Source organism: Crocodylus siamensis, chromosome 4 (genome assembly GCF_052110815.1).
Source record: "Crocodylus siamensis isolate JL-2025a chromosome 4, ASM5211081v1, whole genome shotgun sequence".
NCBI lineage: Eukaryota > Metazoa > Chordata > Crocodylia > Crocodylidae > Crocodylus > Crocodylus siamensis.
The window spans coordinates 73292761-73319482 of record NC_143398.1 but is presented as its reverse complement, the minus strand read 5'-3'; the positions used below and the strand labels follow the sequence as shown (position 1 = coordinate 73319482).

The window sequence follows — 26722 nt, the reverse complement described above, 5'->3', positions numbered from 1 at the left end:
GAGGGCCACTCGTATGATCAGGAGACAATAGGGCAGGCCCTATGAGGAGAGGCTACGGGACCTGAACCTGTTCAGCCACCAAAAGAGAAGGCTGAGGGGGGATCTTGTGGCCTGTTATAAACTAGTCGGGGGGATCAGCAGGCACTGGGGGAGTCACTGTTCCACCCGAGCACCACCAGGAGTGACCAGGAATAACAGTCACAAGCTGGCAGAGGGTAGGTTTAGGTTAGATATCAGGAGGCGCTACTTCACTGTCAGGGCAGCTAGGGTCTGGAACCAACTTCCAAGAGAAGTGGTACAGGCTCCTACCCTGGGGGTGTTTAAGAGGAGGTTAGATGAACACCTTGCTGGGGTCGTTTGACCCCAGTATTCTTTCCTGCCATGGCAGGGGGTCGGACTAGATGATCTGCTCAGGTCCCTTCCAACCCGAGAAACTATAATGTAAGCCTATGCTGCTGTTTGAACACGTTTTTAAATCATCATTAGCAACAAGTTAACTGAGGTTGGTCAGTTTGGTCTTCTGAACCTTTTCATTAATAAGCAGCCACCAAGGCTGTGAACAGGAATAGTGTCCTAGCTGGCTCACAATATAATTTGCTTATCAGTGGGCCACATTCCTTCCCCTGAAGAAACTCAGTATACAGACCCAGTATGTTGTATAAAAAAAGACAGTTTAAAATGTGATTTTTACAGTTCTTTTAGAAGACCAGTGATCAGACAGCATAACCATGGTCCTCAGACGACTCACAGAAAGGGCCCTATTGGTAGCAGTCTGTTCTGTTGCCAGTAGAATCACGTTGTATAATTCTCACAGAAGTCACTTGAATCTCTGAGGGGCTCCAGTTATCATCAGCCTTTCTCCACTCTAACACAATTGGAGGAAATATATATTTGTTTCTCTGATTGCATAGAGAAGAAAAGAAATGCAGGGGAAACCGCATAGATTATTACTAGCTTCAGATGAGACTTGTATGACTCAGACTTGTATATGAGAGATGAATTCAGCTGTGGGATGCACAACGGTAAGGGGGGAAATGGTGGTAAAAGTAACTATGCAAAGTTGAAATCCATTTTATTTGTGACTGAGCATGAAATAGAGCTGTGCCAGGACCTCAAAGCCTGCGGGCCCAAATTAGCCAAGTATTTAAACTCTACTTTCCAGTCTGGGAAAGACTGACAGAGGACCATATGTGCTACAGCCCATAGGTCTTAAAATCATAAATCTCCTCCCGTTCTGTGGTTTGGTGACACTTAATATTATTCCTGTAGTCTTGGCATTATCTAAACACATACTAGGGCATTGCAGTCTGCAAAGAAAAGATGGAATTTTGAGCTCCTGGAGTGTAACAGTGTAAGATGCTCTGCTCTGTTAAGAACTTAAAGATATTTTACTTTTTTACTTACAGACAGGCTCTACCTTTGCCAGCCAAATCAATACAGCTTTGTTATGGTATCTAGTACTGTTTTTATGGCATCCCAGCTCCTATGTAAAGATGCATCTATTTTTCACATGTGGGTCATAAATTGGGGCCAGACTGTGCTCCCTAAATGAGTGACTGTGCTCCCAATTAAGCCGAGTGGAGCTAGGGACAGACGTTACACATAAACTGGTTTAAATGATCAGAAACTGGTTTAAACCTGTAACAGAAGCTCAGTATACATAAACCAGTTTCAGAATGGCCACAACTGGTTTAAAATAAACCTGGCTGAATATTGTATCAGACTTAACTGATTTGCATCAGACCGGTTTAGGGAACTTCTATCCCAGATCCCTTCCAGAGTCCCCCAGCATGCTTTTCAGTCCTGGGTGGTGCTGTGCTGTCTGCTCCAGCAGAGAAGAGCTGGGGGTAAGGAGAGGGAATTGGAGGCAGGGACTGCTCCCCACCCCCCAGAATATTCACCTGGGGTCTGAGGCCAGGGAGGGGAGTTAAACTTCCCATCCCACAAGTACAGAGCTGCCCTACCTTGCTTAAAATTTACTGCTGGGTGTGACTGTGGACTATAAATCCCAAAGGCACCTGGAAGCAGGAAGAGGAAGTTATGGGCAACCTTGCAGAGTCCTGCTGGTGTAATTCTGGACTTGTGAATCCCAGAGATCGCAGGGAGAGCAGCAAGAGGAAGCAAACACACAGCCCATGCTAGCTACATGCCACAGAGCCATGCTTTTGAGCTCCCCGGCTCCTGGCCTGAGCTATTGCAGGTATGTAGCTACATTTCCTGAATCAAAAGGGAATGTTTATCCAGTTGTTTCTCAGTTTAATCTCTGCAGCTTAGGCTAACCTGCAAAGACTGAATCATTCCAGCCTCAGGCTTTTTGACAGTCTATACTTAGTCTTAGAGTACTATTCCGATTCTGTCCTACAAAACCTGCGCAAGGAGAGAACCTGAATTCTGCCAAGGCCACCACTGGGAGAAGGTACAAAGTCCAAAGAACCATTCTGAGAGACTTGGATGCCTACTGAGGAGCTATTTCAATGCTTCTCACCAATCTTGTACTCTGTATGCTTCCTCTGTACTAGATGGCATTAATTCTTTAATGAAGACAGCCATCCAAAGGAAGCGCAGGAATTAGGACCGATTCTTTTTACCAGTGAAATCAATGGGAATGTTTACATTGCTTCATGTAGGAGCAAATAGTTTCAATGTAAAAGTAATGAAACAAAGAGTTATACCATCCTCTTTTTGTCTAATGTGAACAATTCTAAAATGCAACAAATATAAACAAAGTTACAGTGCACTTACCTCGAACCTCAACAAATGCAACTGTTTTATTTCCAGAACTTTGTGAAACAAAATTACATGAAACACCCATGTCTTACTACATATTCAGAAATCATGCCAAGTTCATCAGGACATTTCCTCATTTATGTGAAAATGGGCTCTCCTGCACACACGCTTGGGATGATGCTGAAGTCACAGAAGAGTGTGTTTGTGTTGGAGTAGTGGGTGGAAAAGGACCATGGAGAAGTGAATGTAGCTTTCAATGAGATGTGGAGGCTCCAATTTGTTAGCCCCTCTTCCTGACAGCCATGGGTATCAGCTTATTCAGTATTGCACATGTTCATCTATGGCACACAACCTGATGCTAATCTTACACATGCCTAACGATATAAAGGACCATCCCATGCACAAAAAAAGACATGGGGCCAGATTCCCAAGCCTGAAACAGTCCTTTTGCACCATATGTTCTGTCACATATCACCAGTAGAAAACCCTCTGCATATGCAGTATTGCCAAACTTTAAAGTCGCTGTTGCTGCTTCTCTGCCCCAAAACTGGGTCCCATGTCAAGGATGAGTAGGAAGCTTCGTACTGCTCCACTACCATACATCAGATCTCCACTAATAAGAAGCCCAGACTTAGAGCTGCCTGACAAAAAGTTAGACCTGTAGTTAGAGTGCTAATGCTTTCAATTGAACTGAGCCTAGCTCTGATGCCAGACAGAACCTCCCTCTACGAGACCCTACTCAGCATTCCAGTGTGGCTGTTACTAATTTCAATCCATGTGCCTTCTGGCTATTTTGGATCAGCATTTCCAACCCCATGCACATTTCTAATGTAAATTTTGTTCCAAAATTGGATGAGGAAAACTAATAAGCTTTGCCACAGCTGTTCCAATTAAAAGCAAGCAACTAAGGTAAACAAAGCTTTTGAATATAATCTCTAGTCTCTCACAGACTTGGACTGGAGTCCACACCAATCAGGGCACCCTCTTGCAGAACCCAACAGTATAACAATATTTTATAGTATAACTGAAGTGTAAAAGGAATCCATTTCTCTTTCCAATGAAAAATTCCACTAAATCTCTTGAAATGATGTGAAATATAGCACAGTGAAATACTGTTGCTTGAATGTCATCAGGATGCTGTTTTTGAGCATGTGTGTGACATGAAGTAATCCATCCATGTAAAGTTAAAATTAAAAACTGGTTTCATAAGAAGTATAGGCTGAAGTTTTTTTGGAGTCCAGGCAAGCTAGGAAAAGCTTCCAGTTAATCACCTCAGAGGTGGTTGTATAGCAGGTTTCAGCAGCACCTCCCCAATGAGTGTCTGAGAAAGGTAGAGGTGCTGAAAAATGCTTTGAATGCCCTAGTTAAGTTGACAGTGACAACAAACAGTTCCTAGCAGCAGAGATGGAGAAGCAGCTACTTGAGCAGACACTATCTAAAAGACTGCAAAGAGTAAATAGGTGGAATTTTCTGTAAATATGCAGAACAGACTTTTAGACAATGGAGATGGGCCAAAATAAAAGTGTCCTTCATCTAAACATATCCAGACTTTCAGGCAATTCAGTCCTGGACCTATACTTTGTGAATCAGACCAATCTTTCATTCTCAGTGGTGCTGGGCCCATTGAGTCCAGCATGGAGCAGGGCAGTTGAAGTACTGCTATTCAGTCTGTGACTACACTAAAGCAAGTGTGCTAGGTCAGCTGCTACTGTTAGCTAAGAGCTGGACTAGCAGCTGTCAACAAGTTTAAAGGCATCTTGGATCAGTCATAGTTTGTCTAGTAACTTTCTGCTCCTGAACCTTCCAGCCTCCTGCATAATTCCCTGCAAAAACCCTGTTCATTCTGGCTTTGGGTACTACTGGCAATTTTCATGCTCAGAGAGAACAGTGCCACCTACTAAAATACCAGCAGGTCACTTTGGAAAGCCCCCTGAGAGAAATTAACCAGGTCTAAGAGACAGACCCTCAAACATTAGTTTGAGAGGTCTGATGCAATCAAAGCCTGAAATGTTAAAAGTCTTCAAGTTAAACAGATCTACAAAAACAATAAGAAAAATGGCGTATTATTACCAAGGAGTGTCACTGACCAAAGTCGGAGAGGCAACAAACACCAGGCATATTCCACTTGATGGAAATGGTTACTGAATCCATTTTATACAAGACCATACTAGACATACAGCCATATGCAGACATGTGCAATGTATTCATGGGGGCAGTAAGGGGTAGGGAATGGCACAGTGGGGCATTAGGGGGAATGGCATGGTAGGATGGGGTAGAGCATGGGGGTGATGTGTACGAAAATGGGGAACAGAGTGGATCCAGGGAGCATTTGAGGAGGCAGGACAATGAATAAAGAATAAGGCCATATCAAGTGTTTGGGCAATCCATGTGTGGCATTCAGGGAGTATTTCTGTTCATGGTCAGGCTGAGGGATAACAGTTGTAGCCCTCTGACATCAAGCGCTTGCACCACTCTGGGTGGCAGTCACCCTCCGCCCAGCCTAACCCTATTAGAACATAAAAACACCCATTTATTGGGGCAGACCATAGGTCCATCTTGCTTGGGTCACACAGTGGCAGAGAGTGAATGCTGAAAGGGACAGTAAACAGGGACTCTTTCACCTGCAGCCTCCCACATTTAAAGGTTTAGAAAGTTCCGATTTGGTTCTGATACTGATATGCGAGATCCAAAGAACAAATATAAACCTGAATAATATAACCCAGTGGTGCTCAACCTACAGCACGTGGGCCAGATCCAGCCTGCAGAGCTGTGTAATCCAGCCTGTGGGTCTCCCCACAGCAATGCAAATTTGGCAGCAGGGAGCAGTAGCAGTGTTAATTGCCAGTTGCTACATTAATGTGCTCTCCAGCACTAATTACCACTGCCACTGATTTCTATATACCATGCTGAAAACATACCCCTTGTTCTCTTCTACAGAAGCCTTTCGGGTTATTAGAAAGTGAACACTTAAACACCCTGATCTGGAAAGATACCCATATTTTGCAAGTACAGTTTCAGTCCATGACCTTTTGACCCCAGCCAAACTCCAGTACTGCCAAACTGGCAATATCCTTTTTATAGCACAGAACCAACCAATCCATTTCAGTTTACTGCATTAAAATAATGCATAATAAACTAAACAGGAAATGCCAAAACATTTTATATTTTGTACCACTATTGGCTCTTTACAATGTTATTGCTTAAGACAAGTTAGAAATGCATTATTCCACAGAAACCCAGGTTTTCTTTGATGTCCAATCTAGGAGACAGTACAACGCTACAGACGTCTGCTCAGCAGACACCAAGCTGCAGGCATTGAACGAAGGCCAAATAAAACAGTCATTCATTAGTAATTTTCATTATTATTTATTCTGTGGCAATACTTTACAGTAATACACACCATTATGAGGACAACTTCAAAATCAGCACAAATGTTTGTGGGGTGGCTGTGTAGGCACCATACCCAAGTGTCTGCATTTCCTTCATCCCTTGCTCGCAACCCCTACATAAGTACTGAACTGAGATCAATCCGAGTACACGCAGCCCTATATATCCCGGAGGCTGCAGGGGCATGGCGAGCTCCTGCAGGCAGCAGCAGTGTTGTCAGTGGTGTGGACATGGCGGCAGTGAGCTACTGCAAGTGGCCATGGCACTGGGGGGGGGGGGGGGGGGGGTGCAGACATGAGCCAGCAGTCGGCAACCACCCGCAGATGCCGCCGACGGTGGCAACGGCAGCCAGCAACAACTGGGGACTGCCTGCAGACACCGCCAGCAGTGTCAGCGGTGGAGGGGTGGGTGGTGAGTGTCTGTGGGCACCACCAACAGAGGTTTTTGCAGGGGGCGCACTGCCAATTTAAGGGGGTGCACATGCGCTTATGAAAGACTAGTGAAAAACATCATCATTGTATAAAATATAATTAACCCCACCTATAACACAGCTTGAGAAACTGAATCCCTGAAAGATCCAGAGTTTGTTTTATAGTTGCTTAAATCCTAATCTGTCTTCACAAATGATAAAACAGAATAAAATCATACTACAGTTTTCCTCAATAAAATTTGAAGAATTAACATGTTCAGCTGAATTAAATGAAGCATAATGATCTTAAATATAAATGTTTACATTATGGCTATGCCCCAAGCAATTTATGTTCAGAAGAATGTTTATCAAATGCCTATTTAGTCATCTACACATATATGTGAATACATGTTTAGTGATAGGTTAGATTTGTAGTGGCATTAAAAATATTTGCATGTCTTTTCAGGATCTGGTGTCTCACAAAATCAAAACCCTCACATATCAGGATCACCACCTGATGTCCTTAATATGCTATTTGGCTCAGCTGTGCCTTATATTGCATAGGCAACACGTGGGGCGGGGCACAGGGGAACACGTGCCCCCCTGCTGACTTCTGCGGGCGGTCGCCAGTTGCCACTCGCCGCTGCCACCGCTGGCTTCTGCGGGTGGTCACAAATTGTGGCCCCCAATCTCAGGAGGAACCAGGTCATTCATATTATATTACATCAGCCTGATTGAAAATGATTTATTTCATTTCATTTGCAGAAAAGGAAACAGATACAAAATTATTAAGTTCAAGTAAAACTCACCAGGAACGTAAACTCTAAGAACTCAGTTACAAAGTCCTTATTCATACTGAATGAAGACCAAATTAAAAAAGAAACAAAACAACACACCCAAAAAGCATGAAGTTTTATCTTCTTTTTATTTATTTTTAATAGTTTAGGCTTCTGCTTGGGTTTTTCAGTTCACAAAATGGGGGTAATGGTACCTTGCATTGTATAATATTTGAAGATGTGAAGGCAAAAGTCCATACAGAATCAAGTGTCATCAATGCCATGAGAGAGGAAAAAAAACCTAAAACAAAACGTGTCTACTGAAATGTGACGCACCTTACCCAAGGTCACACAGCTAATCAATATAATAGCCAGGAATAAAACCTGTGTCTGAATCTATATTCTGATGTGTTGTTTCTGGACCACAGTTTTCCAAACTGATCTCAGTTATAATAGCTTTATTTATTATTGTGAAACTGTCCAAATACTTCCGCCCCCACACACAAACACACTCCCCACCCAAATGTCTGGTCAAGGAGGCACTCGGTTACTATGGTGAAGAGAGCCAAGTGATAGTCATGAGAGATTCAGTGCAAGTCACATTGAAAAGATTCCCCTTCTTTTCCATCTTCACTTCACCAAAACCCTAAAATAATGCAGTACATTGTATAGTACTTATTTTTCTACCTCGAGAAAATGAAGGACTGAAATCGTTCCTGCTGGAATATAAACAGGTAGTTCAAGACTGCATGAAACGTGAGGCTGATTGCCCATATTTGTCAAGGTGACCACTAACTTCAGTGAAGGCTTGGTTCTATAAGGAATGCAGGGGCATGTCCGTTGATGCTTAACAACGGAGCAATTTTCTCCCGCAGCCCCCTTGGAAGTAAATACTCCCATGCTCCCACCTCTGATTTTGGTCAGCTTCCAGAGACATGCACCAGAAGCTAAGCCGGAGAATAATGATAAGTTGTGCTCAAATTATGTAGAAATATGGGCTACTTCACTTGGAAACAACAGATAATTAAAGCCCAAAACACTCCCAATTTTAAATAACAAAAGGACCAGCTAAAATAAATGTAGTTAAATACTATTTTCTGACTTGATGGCTTCCAGGGTTTGAAGAAGGGGAGGAACACTGTCGCAGCATATTTACCCTGTATTGTTCATGCACATGCCTCAGAGCTATACATTTTTTAATCTGGTTGAAAAATGCTGATAAGCTTTAATTAAAATAGCCTAGGGTGTAATGATTACAGAGCTCTGCATAGTTCAAGAAGATTTAATTTCCAAAAGGTTAGTTACGTATCCCTTGAATAAAGTTAGTGTATGTTCACTACAAAACTATTATTTTGACTTTTAAATCCCTTTACTGAAAACTAAAATTCAAATGTAAATAATAGATCTTCAACCTACCGCTGCTTTTGTAATATTATATTTTAGTTCTTATCATACTACCATGCAAAATTTTATTATTAGCCTAATTTGCAATTTAATTTAGAGAACTGATTTCTGGCTATATCATGTCTTTCAATACTAATGAGATCTGAAATGTAAAATTATATTCCAGCCAAGTTCCTTTTTCTATTTAGTGCATAATTTTTTGGTATTCCTTTTCTAAATTCTTTTCAGTCAAGTTTTAGGCAAGTGTGAATTACAGACACTTTCTGTAATTTGGGAGAGATGTACAGGGTTGCAAATGCAGGCATCTACCTAGGAATTTATTCAGCTTGTACTAAAACTCCCTAGGGGCTTCCTTCTGTGTCTTCCACTGAGGTTCCTGATGAACAACAGAACATTCATTCAAGAACTATGCATGTAGGAAAGGAAGAAAGGGCCAGGATGGCAGGTCAGTGAAGATTCATACAGATCGCTCCTGATTTCACATACTTAAGAACTCTTTATCCAGAAGCCCCTGCCTAGGGACAGACATTCAAAAAGCCTGAGCCTGAATTGATTCAATCTTTTTAGGTTAGTCTAACCTGCAGAGCTTGAACCAATTTGCAAGTGAATAGACATTCACTTTTGAATCAAAATGCAGGCACATGTCTGCAGTGGCTCAGTGGAAGACGCTAGAGCTGCCCTCCATCTCTTCCACAGTGCTGAGCTGAGGGGAAGAGGGGGCAGGCCCTGGCAGGATGCTCTGATTAAGGAGGGACTTAGACCCCCAACCCTAGCCTGCACAGTCCCCAGCCGGGGTGTGCCTGGAGGAGGGGGAAGCAGCCAGACTTCTCCTGGCTCACTTCAAGCGGCGGAAGCATTGCCAGGCTATCACTCAGAGGCAAAGAGGGATGGAAGAAGGGTTGCTTGCATGTAGTGCATGCATCTCCCTCTCCCTGCTTCTTCATGCTGTCTCCAGCAAACTGACAGGCACTCACAGGTCCCATGCATCGCAAACCAGGTTCTTTCTCGCACCTCTCTCTGTCTTCTCTTGAACACTGACAGATTGCAGCCTTTGAAGCAAGCAAGCCAGCAGGCAGCTTATCAGCCCATCCAGAAAACAAAGCCTCTCTCATTACTTTAAACTCTTCTTAAACAGCCTTTTTTTAAAGGAAGGAACAGAGGGACATTAACCAGCTAACCAGCACAGGATTAGTTCCAAAAAGCCCTAAGCAGATACTGTCCGGTCTGCCTTTGTCCTATGTTACTTTGTCCTGTCCCAGTGAAATTGGAGACACACACACACACTACTCAGCATTAGCTAGCATGGGGGTGGCATGGCCAGATGCTGGCTGGGCTCCATACCGCACCACCACCTGGACACTGCAGGGAGAATACTTGGTTGTTACCAGAGCTATTGCAACACCTGTAGTAACAAACAGTTAGACACATTTGGCCAAGAGTCCCAGTAGCCTATCCCATCCTTTGGAGGACCTTACATGGGATAGGAAGGCTTTTCCTCACCAGCCTGGTGTTGAGGAAAAAATGCTGTGCTGGTTCACTTGACTATGCTTCACCATCAGCATGTTGTTTCAGCAGTTTACTATGCCCACCTGGGCATAAGAGGCTTCTCTTGTTACTACATACCATAGTTAGAGGCTCCTGCCTCAAACCCTGCTGATGACACATGATGACAGTTACAGCAGTTGCACAAGTGAATTTGTTTTTATCTTTTACAATATAAATCAAGAATATTACACACAATACACCCTCCATTAACCCCCATCCTTTGTGCATATTAAGATAGTTCTAAATTAGACAGTTTCTCAGGATGACCTCTACACATCAGACCTATGCATAGGGCTCACTGCAGGAAGACACAGAATTAAGACAGCACAGGCAACTGTGAATTTCCCATTGCCTAGCTGTTAAGTGCTTGACTTTGCAACCTTTAATACTCATTTAGTGCCAAGTTTGTTCAGTTTCCTGGGTTTCTAACAAATGCAACCTGAAAATGAAGACATTCCAAATGGACTCCAGCCTGGCCTCATTTCAGCTTTCTGCCTGCCACCAGCCTGCAGTTTCTCATCCCCACCTTGCTTTCTGCACCCTCAGCACACTCCCTCACCCTGCTCATAGGTAGAGCTCCTTACCCCTCCATCCTCCAGTCACATTACTCCTTACCTTTTCTCTTACCCAAATACTAGCCCACAGAGAACACAAAAGTATTATTCCCCGCTTCCAGTTCCTGAGCCAAGCACCACCCTTATTCCTGAATACTGAGAGAAACAACTGTAGGGAGAGAGTTCTCTTTAAGTCCTGCAGCCCACGGATGAAGCACGCTCAGTACAGTTGGACCCTCCAGAGAACTGTCTTCCAAATCTCTTAGAAATCTGACAAGCCGAGATGGTCAAAAATGATCTCATTGAAAATTCTGTTTAGTCAAAACTTAGACATGTTCTCAGTAAAAGTTTAATTCAACTACAGTTCAATTTTAAAAGAAGAGTTAAAAAGGTAAGCTTTTGACCTTATCAGAATGGAATGTTTCAATTTTTTTGAGTCTATGGAAGAGCTTTTCATTTTGAAATAAACTTTGTTTTGAAAGAAATTTCATTTTATTATACTGTAAAACTGAGTGATTTATTTCATTTTGACTGAAATAACAGTTCAACTGACTTGAAATAATGTATTAAAAATGTAAATTCATGGGAAAAATGTTTACTTTCCATTCTGATAGGGGGAGGGGGGAGAAGAATGGCACAAAGTTTCAAAATGTTGGAATTTACTCTGGAATAAAAATCCCAACAAGTTACACTACCAAGAGTCTGTGCATTTGATTTTCAGAATTTCACATCTATGCAAAATTTAGATGAATATTTACAGAAATGATATATGGTACACTTTTCATTCCAGAACAACCCCTCTACTAAAGCCTGGATGAGCTCCAGGTTCTCAGTAAAACCATTAAACAATTTAACATGGGAAAAACAACACATTTTTCCCTAATATCATTCTAGGACATGGACATCCACCACGGAAAAATTCAGCCCAAAAAAAAGTAATGTTTGGCAAAGTTTTAAGCATCCAAATACAAGGTCTTGTAATGGAAACTATCAAGTAACCTTAATAATAGGCATTACCACCTGCACTGCTTATAGATATGCATGTATTTGCTTCAAAGATCTGCAAGAAATTCATAAGCATGCAAATGCAACCTCTCCTAGGAAGTGATGCATGTGTTCACTGTATTCAAAACATTATTCCCAGAGATTCATTGTACCCAGCAGTAGTCATTTTTTATTACAACATGCCTCAAAATCCCTAGATATAATCATACTGCCAAAAATCAGGGTTTCAGGATACACATTGTCAACTGTAGCCACCTGTTCCAGCACACTAAAGCTACTCCAGTAATTTTAGCACTGGAGTAGATTAATCTGCTGGGGGATACTGCCTTGAAATTGTCTGTGGAGTGCCTGTCTCATCAGCTGGCCAGGACATTCAAAGATTATCTAATGTGCAGTCCTGGCTGGGTGACTAAAGATTACACAGAAAGTAGTGTCTCATCCAGAAATTAATGGTATTAAATATATAGCATCAGCTGTGGCACACTCCTCCATCTAGGGACCACTGAGACACCCAAAATGAGACACTGAGTTGTAAAACTGAAATTGCAATAAATTAAGTTCTGCTTCGAAACTTTCTGTGACACTGGAGTCTCTTCTCTTCTGTGGTACATGGAGGGAAAGATGACAATATAAACAGGGAAAAGAATACAAGAGAATCCCAAATCCATGAAAGAAGGGAGCAGAGACTATGCAGCATGTTTGAATCAAGCCTGCAGCTGTCCCTCCATCCAAATCTTGTGTACCTGAGTGTCCAACATACCATCCCCCACAACACACACACCACACAGAAAAGGTTTCATATGTGGTTTGGCCAATAGAGCACAAGTAAAGGAGCTCTACAAAGAATAAAATTTCCTCCCAAACTAGCAGAAATCTGTATGAAGGTTCAAGAACAGCTGATTATATTACCTTGAGGGAGAGGGATAGTGTTGCAGCTTTGGACAGCTGTTTTAGAGAATTTTGTGGTTATGTCTTCACTGTAGAGGCAATTTATCTACACCGGAAGAAACTCCTCTGAAGTGAGAGTAGCTATGCTGAATTAACACTTTTGATGCACAGAAAATTTGAATATAGTACAGAAATATTATTAATAATCATGAGTTGTGCTAAACTGAGCTGTACTCCCTTGAAGGGCAAGCCCATTCAAGTTAAGCAGTTTTGTCTATAGGTAATCTTAAGTGAGGGGCAACAGTAACTTCAGTTAGCAGTAGAGACAATTCCCCTGTGAGTTCTGCTGTCAGTTCACAGAAAGCCTGAAAAGCAGAGGACCGTTCACCTCAAACCTTCAAGATCTATGGGAATGGATCCCGATTTCCCCATAGATCTTCAGGATCCAAGCTCATGGACAGCCTGAGTTTTAATTTAATTTTCCAGACACTTTCCCCATACTTGCATGGGAAGAGACACACAGAATAATATACAGGTTCTTGAGCCAGATACACTAAACACAACACTGTGACAAAGAATCATGATACGACTGTTCTGACAAGGAGCTTTCGTTGGAATAAGGACAACAATTATCATCCTTAAGTCTGCTGTTCCTTTGCATCAAAGTAAACCCTAGAACCTTCCCACCTGCCTAACCACATCTACTTAAAGAAACCATTCACATACCCTCACCAACCCAGCATTTTTTTACTTTGCTATCAAATATATGATATGTAATTCAGTCTCCCTACTGCAGTAAACAAACAACAGTAAAAGCATTGCAGTTAAAGGGCCTAGTTACACATTGCTCAAAATTTGACTGATGTTGGTGCTAGCTTGAATTTGGAGCAGTTGCACCTTAAGGCTCCAAATCTGTCTCTGACCTGCCCAGCTATGGCTTGCCACTGGAGGGCTGGCAAGAAGGAACCTGACTGGGAGCTATAGCTGTGAGTTGCCAATACAGGGCTAGTGTGCCAGGATGGGTTTCTGTCCCTGCTGGCGGGGAAGTGAGAGATGGGTTGGGAGGGAGGGGACAGAACACGAAGCTGGGAGGTGTGGTGAGTTAATGGGATGGGAGTGGGTAATGAAATTAAAGTGGAAAGTAAATGGGGGTAGGAAAAGGGAGGTGAAATGATGGAAGTCAGCCACTGAAGGATAAAATAAAGTAAAATATAAATAAAGAGAAAGTAAACTAAAGAATGTTTCATGTTTTAATAAATTGGAATTTAGGATTGGGGCATAGAGGGTGCTGGTCATGTTTCCTGGGAGTGGCTGGGAGGTGGAAACAGTGAGGGAAGGCACTTTTGGGGGAGCTACTGCCCCAGCCCCAGAAATGAAGCCCCAGCTGATGGGGACTCAATCTGACCCACTACGTTGCTCCCACCCTCCACCTCTGCAGCACGCCAGTCCTAGACCCATCCATGCCCCAAGATGCATCTAGCTGGCATGTGGTCTGCAGGCTATTTGCACACGCTGCACCTCTGGGGGTGGGAAGGTCACACCCCCAGGAGGTGGAAGAGAGAGTTGGCTTGGTGCCAGTACTGTCCCCTGAGCAGTACAGTTCAGTGGGTGGAAAGTTTGCCCACACAGAACAGGAGGGTGTGGAAGGGGATGCAGCATCCTGGGATGCTGGAGGACTGCACCTTGGGGTGCTCATCTGTGGGGAGTGGCCACACATTAATGGAACATACGTTACATGAATTAAAGATGTTATGCCACTCCAAGGCAGATTTTTTAAACGGCCTAAAACATGCTTAAAACTAATTTCAGGTGTTAATGTGTGGATAATCCAGGGGTTAAGAGCTCCAGGAGCTGCCTAAAATTAATGTGTAACAAGGCTTTTAGACTTGGCAGAGTTACCCATCTTCAGCGTTTTTGTTTTCTTCTTTCCTTGAAGAATGAAATGCTGGAAAAATTATTTCTTTTTCCTTAAACTTTTTCATAGTGCAAAGAAAGAAAGTTTCACTATCACTGTCACTTATTATGCAGTCCACATTACAAACTGGAAGTTAAGTATTTTTGTGATTGTTATAGCTTAGGCTAAACTTTTTTTCTAAGTATGTAAAATATGCAGAACAATAAATTCATCCACAAAGTCATGCGGAACACACAGTCTACATAGTATATGTGTGTGTATGTATATATTGCTATAATTTATCATTTTAATTTTTACTCTTTTTTTGGAAAAAGTATTTAAAAGAGTCTTTGGAGACTTTGATCTGAAGTATATATTCCACTCCCTGGATGAATATACCATACTACATATTTTACATATTTAGAAAAAAGGCGTTGATCTAAAGCTGTAAAGCACATAAAAATATATGTGGCTTTCAATGTGTAGTATCAACTACACAATAAATGACAGTGACATTTTTCAATTAGTGCTATCAACTATGTGGAAGGGAGTGCCACATCACCATGGCTGCCAAAATGAGTCTCCCCTTCTCTGCCCAGCAGCAGTGGGGGCACAACTCCACACTGCCACTGTGTCTCATCTTGGCGGCCATGGCAGCACAGTGCTCCCTCCCACACTGGGTTCTGCCTGCTGGGCTGCAAAGGCAGCTCCTGCCTGGAGCTAGGCCAGCTTGGTTGCAGCCCCATGCTCTGCACCCCACTAAGTGCAGAAATCTCAAGGGGCACTTGTTCTTCCCCCCCCCCATGGCATCACCTGTGGCCCACCCCCCACGTTACCTATGGCCATACCTCTCCTTCCCCACACACTGGGAGCCTAGGGGTGGAGGGAAGTGGGTTCAGAGTGAGGGGCATCGGCAGGCCTGGTGCGGGTTGTGGCTTGGGAGTGAGAGGCAACAGTACGGGCAGCGGTAGGGCACCAGCATATCAGGACTGCTCAGTGTCATAAACACAGCAAGGGGGCCAGCTGCAGTTGGATCTGCATCCTAGGCAGAGGTGGTAGGGAGAGCTCTGATTTTCCATGATAAAAGAAACAAAATAAAAATCACAAAATATATAAGGATTTATTTATTATAATGATTGAGGGTGTACAAATTGTGCACCATTAGTTATGACATACCATCCCTCCTTGGAACCTATATGAAAAATCCCCAAACAATTGCAACCCATACTAGAAAACAACCCAATTCTTAAAGAGATCTCTCTCTCAAACCATCCATCCTACCTTTTAAACAAACACCAAAGCTCACCAACCTCATCACCAGAAGCAAACTTCTTATGGCCCAAAGCACACCAAATGGATCCAGACCATGCCAGGAGAAGAAATGTAAAGCCTGCCAACATGTCTCCACCACTCCCACCATAACTACACCCCACAACAGAACCATAACTATTCCTGGATCTTACACCTGCACCTCCGGAAATGAAATACAATCTCATCCAGTGCACTAAGTGCTCTGATGGAAAATATGTAGGAAAAACTAAGCAAGAACTGCTTACCAGAATGAACGCACACCAAAAATCTATCAAAGTCAAAAATACCCAATTACCTGTAGGGGCACACTTCTCACAATATGATCACTTTCTCTCTCTCCATGCTAATCCTCAAATGGAAATTACAAAGCATCTTTTGTAGACAAACCTATGAACTTCACTTCATAAAAATCTACTGGATACAAAAAACATGGACTAAATATAGACATTGGATGTAAGGCACATCTGACATCTGATAACCCCAGGTAATCTCTCTACATTTTACCAGCTTCATTCTAGCACCAGGTCAACATTCTCCCCTTCCCAACCCCTCCCCCACTTGTCTCACCCCTATCGTCTCCCATGGCCTCTGATACTTACTGCCACACATCTACATTTTCAGAGATCTGCATTTTGCATATTGGCTTCTATTCCATTCAGGAGAACACAAAAACACAAGCAAACTCTCCCTCTACCTGAACAAGGGTGTTTGTGCCTAAAAACTGGCAAAAAACAATTTTTTCCAGCTATTTAGTTGGTCTAATAAAAGATCTCACATTTACCCAAAGAACCTTGTCTGGTTATAACAACTGGTAGGATTCCAAGTTGCTTTCAAATTGTAAATATATCAATAAAACATTGTGTTCATATATATATATATATATATATATATACACACATATACATATACACATACACATATACACACACACAGAGAGAGAGAGAGAGAGAGAGAGTGATGTTTCATTTTAAAATCGTGGAAAAACATGGATTTTGAGTTTTTTTAAAGCAGAGGATTTGCAATTGTTTTTTTAAGTCAGAGCATTTGGGATTTTTAAACAGAGAAAACCAGGTTCCTCGGTTATCAACTGCCTAATATGATAGCACCATTAATGTTCGATCAGTCATTTCCAGGACTAAAGTTAGCATTCTTCCCAGCACCATCACTCCTAACCCACCACTCCAAACATGTACCATGGGAAATGACATACTGGCTACACACCATTAAACTTGGCTTTCAGGATGGCTATTTTAAAAGGACTCTTGGGAGTCGGTGTAACATTAAACAGGCATAGAGAGCCCAAGATTTTGCAGATTGGCTCAAGGATTTGAAGGCAAAAAGGTGGGAGGGGCAGGGGAAGGGAGGCCAAAAGTAACTTTTGCCCCAGCCAATGCACTCAACATGCTTCCACTATTCCAGAAGAACGGTCTTATAAGGTTAGTTCACTTCTTTTATCTAAAGAGCAAATTACTGAAAGAGAAATCCCAGAATGAAGTCATCCCAAAACAAATGAAGTCAAAGACTGTAAAGACCAACGGAACATGGTGCTTTGGTGTCATTTATATAAAATTGCTAGATCTTGGGAGTTAGCTAGAACACACAACATGCTGAGTCTAATGATTTCAACATTTGTTTCATGATATTTTTCTAAGATTCTTCAATTCAAGAATTACAGCAAAATCTCAATTGAAATTTTAAAACGGGAACTTTCTGGCACTTGTAAGAAACGCTGATGTGATAGAAGTGTGCCCAACGATTCCAACCAAAAAGTTATTATTTTTTTACTATCCCATAATTGTTTTACTCAGGCTCATTAGTGTTGTAGGACTTGGTGATAATTTTTATTTCAGTGTTGTCAATATTCCTAAATAGCTTTCATACTTCTCCCATTTGGTCATATTACAAAACCTAGGAGCTTAAAAAAAAATGCAAGAGTTTAAATGAGACTTGACCTGCCATTCCATCACATCACATCATGTAGCAACAAAATAAGCTCAATTTTAAGTATTCTTTGAAACACAGAAGCACTGATGATAAATAACATATACAGTGAAGCCTGCACTAAGGATCAACCCTAGCAGGAAGCCAATTATCTCAAGAGACCACTTTAAACTATCCCTGAAATTTCCAAGATAGTTATGCTTGACCTATAGTTAAAAACACCCTTTTATTAGCCAACCAATTTTTGCTAGTCTTTCTGGGAGACACTAAACATTTCAGCTGTGTTCTCTACTGAACAGCAATACATTTTACACACACACACACACACACACACACTTTTAAATAGAACATTGTTTTTCAGCTTACCACTTTAAGAGGAATGTCTGCAGGACCAAAGTTGTCAGCAGAATCCAATTCAAAGCTTCAGCTTGTCAGATTCAAAGCTGTGCTGCTGCACCTTGAAGGTACTGCTGTGTAGCATCCACAGTCATCTCTGTTTTGATGCTGTAAAAAAAAAAAAACCAGAATATTGCCTTACAGATACAGATTCTTTGTTTTTAAACCCAAACAAAGCTTTTCCTTCCTTATTCTTAAGCAAAGGCTTGGAGGGGGAATGTTCCATGTTACATAATGTGAAGGTCCTTCCCCCGCCCCCCACCCCCCAAGTAGATGTAGTGAAATCCTGAAGAAAAATCCTGAAGAAATTTCTAATGAGTATATATTATCCCTGAGGTTCTGCATTTATTCTGTCAATCAACAGAACCAGGTTGTATGTATTTACTGGAAATTAATTTGATCTTTTTGCAGAAATGGCACAGACATGGTTTATTAACTGTTTGCAATCAGTTTTACCGTACTGCACCCAGTTGTTCTCATTTACATTTTAATGCTTTTTCAGGTATCATGAACAAATATAACATATGGTCTTATTAAACCCTATAGGAAAATGAAAACTCTTAGGAGAATGGTAAAAATGTACAAATAACTGCGGTGCACATTATTTCTGATTTATGAACTTCTTCTTGTAAATGAAAGCAGAAGCATCATATTAGAACGTTGGATAACTGTCCCTGTATATCATAGAAATAAAAAGCAACCAAAGCATCAAACAGCCATCAAGAGGTTCCCATCAAGGGAAAAAAAAGAAATCTTCACCAACAGCAGCTTCAAATTAAAACAAAATGACAGTTCCTAAATGGATAGTTCCTAAAAAAAGCCACCCAAATGCACCCAAGAAGCCAGCATTTTAGTTCTCCACAAGTGGGTGAAGCCAAATGTCACATTCAAGAAGTATGAAATTAAATTATTTCATTCTGAGCACTGAACAGACCCGGGAGACCCAGTGCCATTCTTGACTCTACAACTGACCTTCGGCAACTCACATTCCCATGCTCTGTCTCAGTTCCTCCATCCATAATACTATGATCATTATATTAACTTATTTTGTAAATAGCTTGAAGATTTATACATGAGAAGTGCTATATAAAGACTAGGCATAATTATTAAGTGTATTATTGAATTACTCCACCTCCTTTTCTCACCTCAAAGACTCCATGAGAAGCGCAGCATAAGATTCAGCCCTATAGTAGGCAAGTGCAAATTTTGGAGCCGTGTCATTCTGCGCTGAGAGCGAAGCGACTTACACATTGGTCTTCTATATCCAATCAAAACTCTGGAGCCTTTTGTTCTCATTTCTGTGCTCAGACCATTGCTTCTTTTTACATACCAGTACAAACCTGTTCTCTGCATTGCAGGTGTATCAGATTCTCCATTTTATTTTTAAATATAAAGTTAGGGTTTTTTTAAACTCCCAGGTTTTACACAAGACACCTCGGTATAGCTCTTCTAGTGTCATATGTTTGGCCATATAGACAGGTAACAAGACAGAAGGTGAACCAATTATCTATCAGAAGAATGCTGTTAAAAAAGGGGGTGGGGAGAGATTTAACTAGGATCATTAAGATAAAAGTGAGAGGGAATAATTATGCTGAATATCAGAGAAAACTTCCTCAAAGTTGCTGTCAAATTATCTCCTAAGGGAACTGGTAGAAACCCTTTGGCAAGGAACTACCCTGGAAAGAAGTACTGAAGAATGTATTGCTGGAAGAAAATCTCTCTGCCAGTGAAGTTAACTAACTGCTCTAATCAGTATGTTTTCTTCTAACTTAATGGCTTAGAGTTCATTTGGTTATTAGTTTTGTTAGTTATATGCAGGGATCCAGGTTTTCTATTTTTCATGGAAAAATGCAGTAAAACCCAGATTTTCTCCTTTAAAAAGGAGAAGTTCCTGCATTTCCTCCTTTAAAAGAGAAAAACATGGAAAGCAGTGAGTTTCCCCTTGCAGGGTGGCAGAGTTCCAGCCTGCAAGGGACTGGGGGCACCATGTACATGTGTGGACATACACATGCACGTGGCTAGCAGACAGCCTGGAGATCCCTTCAGGTAATTTGGGGGGCGGGGGGAGCAGGAGATTGAGACTTCCATTGGGAGGGAGGGAGAGAGAAAAGGAGGGAGGTAGTTGGACAGGGCTGAGGCTGCTGCCCAGTGTGGGCTCTGCTTAGGGCTTAGGCCCCAGGGCTGCAATGTGCAGTCACAGGGCCCAAGCAGGGAACAGGATGAAGCTACAGGCAGCTCATCTAGGGGGTGGCAGGCAGGCTGGCTCTGCCACTGTATGCACTCCTGGGGAGGAGGGTGGCAGGGAGACATGTGCTCCCCAGATTTGTGCATGAGGTAGGGGAGGACACGGGCTGTCCGCTGCGGGCTCAAATCTCCCTGCCATGCTGCCCTCCCCTTGGGGCCTCCACAAGCCAGCAGGTGAGACCTGGTGTGGCAGGGCACACAGGGTGGGGAAGCTCAGTGCTGCTGCTGCAAGCCCCATGCCACCATAGCAAAGCGCCCCCTTCCCACTGGCATCAGCAAGGATGGCAGTGTGGAGTTGTGCCCCTTGCTGCTGCTGGTACGGCAGGGGGTGCCTCACCATGGCAGCACAGGGCTTGTGTGATGGCACCAAGCTTCCCCACCTGGCCCCACTCTGCCCTGGTGTGCCAGACCCAGCCCATTGTGCTGCAGAGGCCAAGGGGAAGCAGTAGGGCAGGGAGACCTGCAGCAAAGCAGGGCAGCCCATCCCCACCCCTCCCATGGTTCTGCTCCAGCCATGCTGCTCGTGGGGGATGGGGAGCCAGGTTTCATGCTCTGGCTCCACCACAGCACCTGCCACCTTCTACAAGCGGTGACTGGGGCTCAGGCACTACTGGGGTGGGCAGGGGGCTGCAGACCCAGGTCCCTGGCCCCATAGCCCTGGCTGTGAGTGGGGAATAAGGGCACCAGCAGAGGTGGGGAGCTGTGGGTGGGGAGTGAAGGGCAATGGCATGGGCAGGGCACTGCCATATCAAGGCTGCTCAGTGCCACAAAGTAGGGGATGGTGAGGGGCAGCCAAAGCTGGACCCACATCTTGGTGAGTGAAGGAGGCAGGGGGAGCTCTGATTTTCCATGATAAAAAATCCAAAATCAAACACCAAAATTTATAGATATTTAGAATGTATTTTATTATAGTGACTGAGGCACTGGTAGGCTTCCAAATTGCTTTAATATTGTAAATATATCAATAAAACTTTGTGTTCAACTGACATCTATGTTCTACTAATCAAGATATCCTTTCTTCTTCAATTTAGTCTTTTAGCCATTTCTGGTAATGTCTCTCTTCCTTTTTACAACTCTGAAGACTATTTTTAGCAGGGGTGTACTAATAGAGATTTTGGGGGCCAATACCAATAGCTGATATTTAAGAAGGCATAATTGGCTGATACTGATCCAATTTCCAATACAGCTGCCTCCAGCTGATAAGTCCACTGTGGTGGAAGGGGAAGGGGGCAGATCAAAAGCCCCTCATGGTGAGGGAGGGAGGGGGCAGGGGCAGATGGGGCAAAAAGGCAGCTCCCGCTGCTGCTTGCACCCCAGGAGGACATGGGGGGGCACCCCCCAGATCTGCATGGGACAGGGCAGGCTGTAGCCAGGCCTGCACGGGGCTCTTCTCTGTGGGGGATGGACTCGGAGCAGGCACTGGTGGCACTGGGAGGATGCTGCATCCACTCCAAATTTCACCACTGCTCAGCTCCCAGCACTGCCACTGCCAGCCACCTGGTGCTGCTCCAGCATAATGCCCTGCCTCTACCCATGCACTGGGAAGAGTCGAGGCTGCACTGGGCAGCTGGCAATAGCAGCACTGGAAGCTGAGATGTGACAAAATTTGTGGTGGATGCATCATCTTCCCAGCACTGCCAGTGCTTGCTCCAAGCCCAGCCCCTACTGAGAAAAACACCATGCAGTCCCAGCTGCAGCCTGCCCCACCCTGCACAGATAAGGGGGGCACACACCCATTCTCCCAGGGTGCAAGCAGCAGCAGGAGCCACCTCGCCACCCCCCCACCATGAGCCACAGCTCCAGCCCTCCCCCCCCCCCCCAGCACCTGCCCCTGGCTCCTCCCTCACTGTGGGGGGCATTGATCCGCCCTGCCATGGCCTTCCCCTCCCCTTCTATCACAATGGACTGACCAGCTGGGGGCAGTTTTCCACACTGCCTTTTCTGCTTCTCGCTGCCCGAGTGCTGCGCTGCAGTTGCGCGCAGCACGAGCATTTAAAATCAGCCCCAATAAATAATTCCTGGATTTTAGAGAGATCTCCCTGCAAATCATATGCAATCCAGCATTTCACATTTAAGGTGCATGAAACACAGCCAGGGCGGCTAGGAGCTGGAACCAACTTCCAAGGGAAGTGGTGCTCGCTCCTACCATGGGGGTCTTCAAAAGGAAGCTAGACAATCACCTAGCTGATGTCGTTTGACCCCAGCATCCTTTCCTGCCCATGGCAGGGGGTCAGACTTGATGATCTGCTTAGGTCCCTTCCGACCCTATCAGCTACGAAAACCGAATGGAAAGAATTCAGTTTCAGCAGACTCACATATCTGTGTTTATGTACATAATCAACAATACTATCTAACACTGACCTGTGGGTCATTTGGCTCCCTCCAACTGACTGATTTTACTGTGTTACTAGCCAAGCTGATAACAGTGGCTGCAATTAGCAACTCATTCCTGTACCACAGCATATAAGAGAGGGATTCATTATTTGAACAAATGCCATGTTATAGAAGGGGGGGGGGGCAGAAAGGGGGAGAAAAACCTATAGTGGCTTGGATTAATGAGCCAGTGCACATGCTGCAAACTTAATGGGCAGCACTGACAGGGTTCAATTATAAAGAAGTCTGCAGCCTCATTACTGCCACTGGTTGTCACTTAGGCATTGGCATAGAGGACCGATGCAGCAGGAGACAAAGGAGAGTGGGCAAGTAAATGAAAACAAAGAGTAGTCTTACAGCGTCAAGGATATTGCATCTCTGTTCACAAAATAGAGTTTGTGGGTCTGAAAAGCATGAGGTACACGTATTATGAGCTGGAACAGAAATGCAAACACAGGCTCTCACAGCAATAAATGCACAAAACACAAGAAAGCAGAGAAATCTGAAAGACAAAAATTAGATGCCTCATTTTTGTTTCACATGAGAACCACTGACTTCTTTACAACCTTGTAATTTTTTTAAAAATACACTTATTTGAAGACACTGGTAGCAAACACCTTTTCCATAATTAAACCAAGATAATCAACTTCCTAACTCAAAAGTTACTAGGCCAACAGGGGTCTAATCTTGATAGAAGATGCCTTCCACTGGGCTTCTGTGGTTGTTCCACCAGGCAAGCAGTCCCATAATTACACAATACATATTTAATTGTATACCTTTGTTTAATAAAATTAACAAATCATAATTTCTATGATTAGCCCATCAATTTTCATATTTTTTATAGGAAGACTGTATACAACTCTTTTTACCAACTATATTGAAAACATGTCTTTGAATTAATGATTACTTCATGGAGGGCTGAAGTGTTCAAAAATATAAGGATAGATATAAATGGACAGAGAATTTTAAGAATGAACTGAGACTCAGGAAATCCAAGCTTATAACCCAAGTCAGACATTAACTTCCCGTGTGATGTTTAGTAAGTCACTTTAGGGGAAATTTTTCAAAGGCACTGACTTCCAACAGGAAATGAATATTTAACACCCTTTTCTACCTTTGAACTTTTGAATTTGACACCCTTTTCTTCCTCTTAAATTTCACTCCGATTTAATTCCCCATCTACAGAGAAAGAAAACTGTTTTCCTCATTCCATTTTACTTGTCTATATTAAAACATCATCAGAGCAGGAACCACCTCTCATTAGGTCTTTGTTCAGTGCCAGGTAAGGAGAGACCAAATCACAGTAGGAACTTGTAAATGCTACTATTAAAGAAAACAACAGTAATTACAGTAGAGATCTATGAAACAAAAAAAAGAGCCCCAAACTAGCCACAATAAGTGCCTTACATCCACTGCATAAAATAGTTACAAACTGAGAGCACTTTTACATGTGTGCCAGGAATGGGGGGACAGGGGCACTGAGGGTGGAGAGCTTTTATTAGCTTAGAGTTTGGTGCTTAAATGCCTTTGTGGTTATGGGCCTTGGTAAGCATATGTCTCATGTTTTTACTCACTTGTTTTACTTGACTCAGGACCATGGTGGTCAAGCTTTCTGCTCATAACAGCTGTTTATCTGAGATGTTTAAAGAATCCCAGGGTACATAAGCACCCAACTACCATTTGATTCTGATGGATTTAAAAAACAAAAACAAAAAAACCCTAAGCGGATAGCTGTCTAAAAAATCATAGTCTAATACTTTGGGGCACATGTACACAAGGCCTGAGGCTGCTCCAGTGCACTGGAATTCCAGTGCATTGGAGCAAACAGGATTAATTGAGTCTGCTGGAGTACAGCAATTGCCATACCCCGGCAGTTTCCTGTCACTTGTGTATCAGTGTCTCAATGCTTAAAAATGGTGGTGGAGGCACTTGTCCAACAAGCTTTAGTTCAAGTGCCCCCACCACCATTTTTAAGTGTGGGGATGCTGATACAGTAGACACGGCAACATGTTAATTAGACCACCATAGTCCTGAGTCAAGTAAAACAAGCAAGTAAGGACATGAGACACGCTTACCAAGGCCCATAATCACAAAAGCACCTAGGCACCAAATTCTTAAGTAAACCAGACAGGTACATCTGATATTAAATGCTCCCCCCCCCCCAAACATAACACAATTAGTTGATAAGAGTCATCCATGGGCTGTTTCTGAAATATTAAATTGCCCACTTCAGAAACACTTCAATATCTAACTAGTAAGTACTTACAGACATAGATTTAAAATGTATGATCACAACAGGCTTCATTCTTTCAGAAACCACAGAGTTAGCATCTACTGCCAAGACAAAGATTTTTCCTCTGCTTTTGGCAGTTTACATTACGCAGATTTAACTTGAACCATGAAGGTGCATACAGGTGTTATATTTAGACGGACCACTCATCCAAGGGTGCAGAGGGCTTAAATTGCCCCAAAAATGGTGTACCCAATTTAAGTAAGTTCACTTGAGGAGGTATACTTGTAGCAAGCAAACATTTTTTTTGCTTGCCCCCCCCACCCCATGTGAAGCCCCTCCATATGGCAAAAAGCCCCTTTTGTAATATTTGCCCCCTTCTGGGGATGCTTTCTGTTTTCTACCTTTTCTTCCTCCCTCCCTCTTCTTCTTTTATTATATTATTATAGAATATAAGGTGCACTTGTAATAAAAATATAGTTTGTAGATACATTTATGGGTATAAAATAGTATTCTGCATCAGTATACCTCCCCTCCCCCCCTCCAGCATTGTATTTGGTCTATTTGTTGCATGTGCCATGGCATTTCAGCCTTTTATGTTTTATATTCTATGTTTTTTAATTTTGTAACAAATGTACTTTAAGTTTAAAAGTAAGTTGTACCATGTAACAATGTTAGCAAGGGTGGGAATCAAACTTCAGCTTCTCTTTATGGAGTGGGTCCCTGAATGAATCTTGACTGATTGCATAACAGTAGCTAGACAGGAACAAGCAAACAAGTGGCAATTAACACCTAGGAAACCACAGGCTAAAGGAGAGGAAAGGATCAATACAGAGCCAGGAATTCCCTGAAAAGTCACTGTTAAAAACTACAGAAGCCCAGGTTTGAACTAATTACAGCAGTGAATTAATCAAACTTCAATCAACTGACTCCCAAGACTGCATGTACCTGCGGACATGACCCCTGGGGCTGACAGCTGCCATCCACACACCAAGGAGGACGTCCCATGAGGTCAATGATCCCTGGATTGGGTAAACCCGAAAATTGGGGAGTCACCAAAGTCTGCCAGAGAGGAATAAAAGGCAGCGAAGAATGACCCCCAATGGCACCCCCTCTTTGACCTGACCAGTACCCTGCCTGCCCGGCCAGAAGGACCAGCCAGTGACCCCCTTCTGAAGCAACATCACACTGAAAGAAGGCTCGACTGGCCATCGACAGCAAAGTCCAGTGCTTGGGAATAGGCATATATTTTGACATCAGTGCTTACTGTTCATAGCTAGCTACTGCGAGTGTGTGCTTGTGCCTGAATGAGTGTGTTGAGGGGATCAACTCCTAGGTTTATGATCTGACTTTTGCATCCGTCTAAAACTAGAATTTTATGATGATCCTGTAAGTTGGTCCTTTGTAGCCAACATACTAATGTGGTTCAAGATTGGGTTAACGCCCACTACAGGGCCAAGCTTGGGCTGGGATTCCCCCTGCTCCCCTGCCTTCCACCCACCCTGTGTGGCTGGATACTGCCTGTGATGCCAGCCCTGGGTGCTGGTTTGGAACCACTATCCAGCCTGCATTCAGACCAGACACTGTCCATCTGGCTCACTGCAAAAAAGGTTGAGCAACACTGTTCCAAATTAAGGA

At 43.1% G+C, this 26722-nt stretch overlaps 1 protein-coding gene across 1 annotated transcript in view; it reads right to left on the bottom strand.

The window, feature by feature from the left end:
• NAV3 (neuron navigator 3) overlaps positions 1 to 26722 on the bottom strand; it is an 890338-nt gene that overhangs the window by 786118 nt on the left and 77498 nt on the right. Inside the window, exon 2 of the mRNA XM_090042583.1 lies at positions 18208 to 18345. The gene's annotated coding sequence lies outside the window, so the exon portion shown is untranslated. The remainder of the gene's footprint in view (positions 1 to 18207; positions 18346 to 26722) is intronic.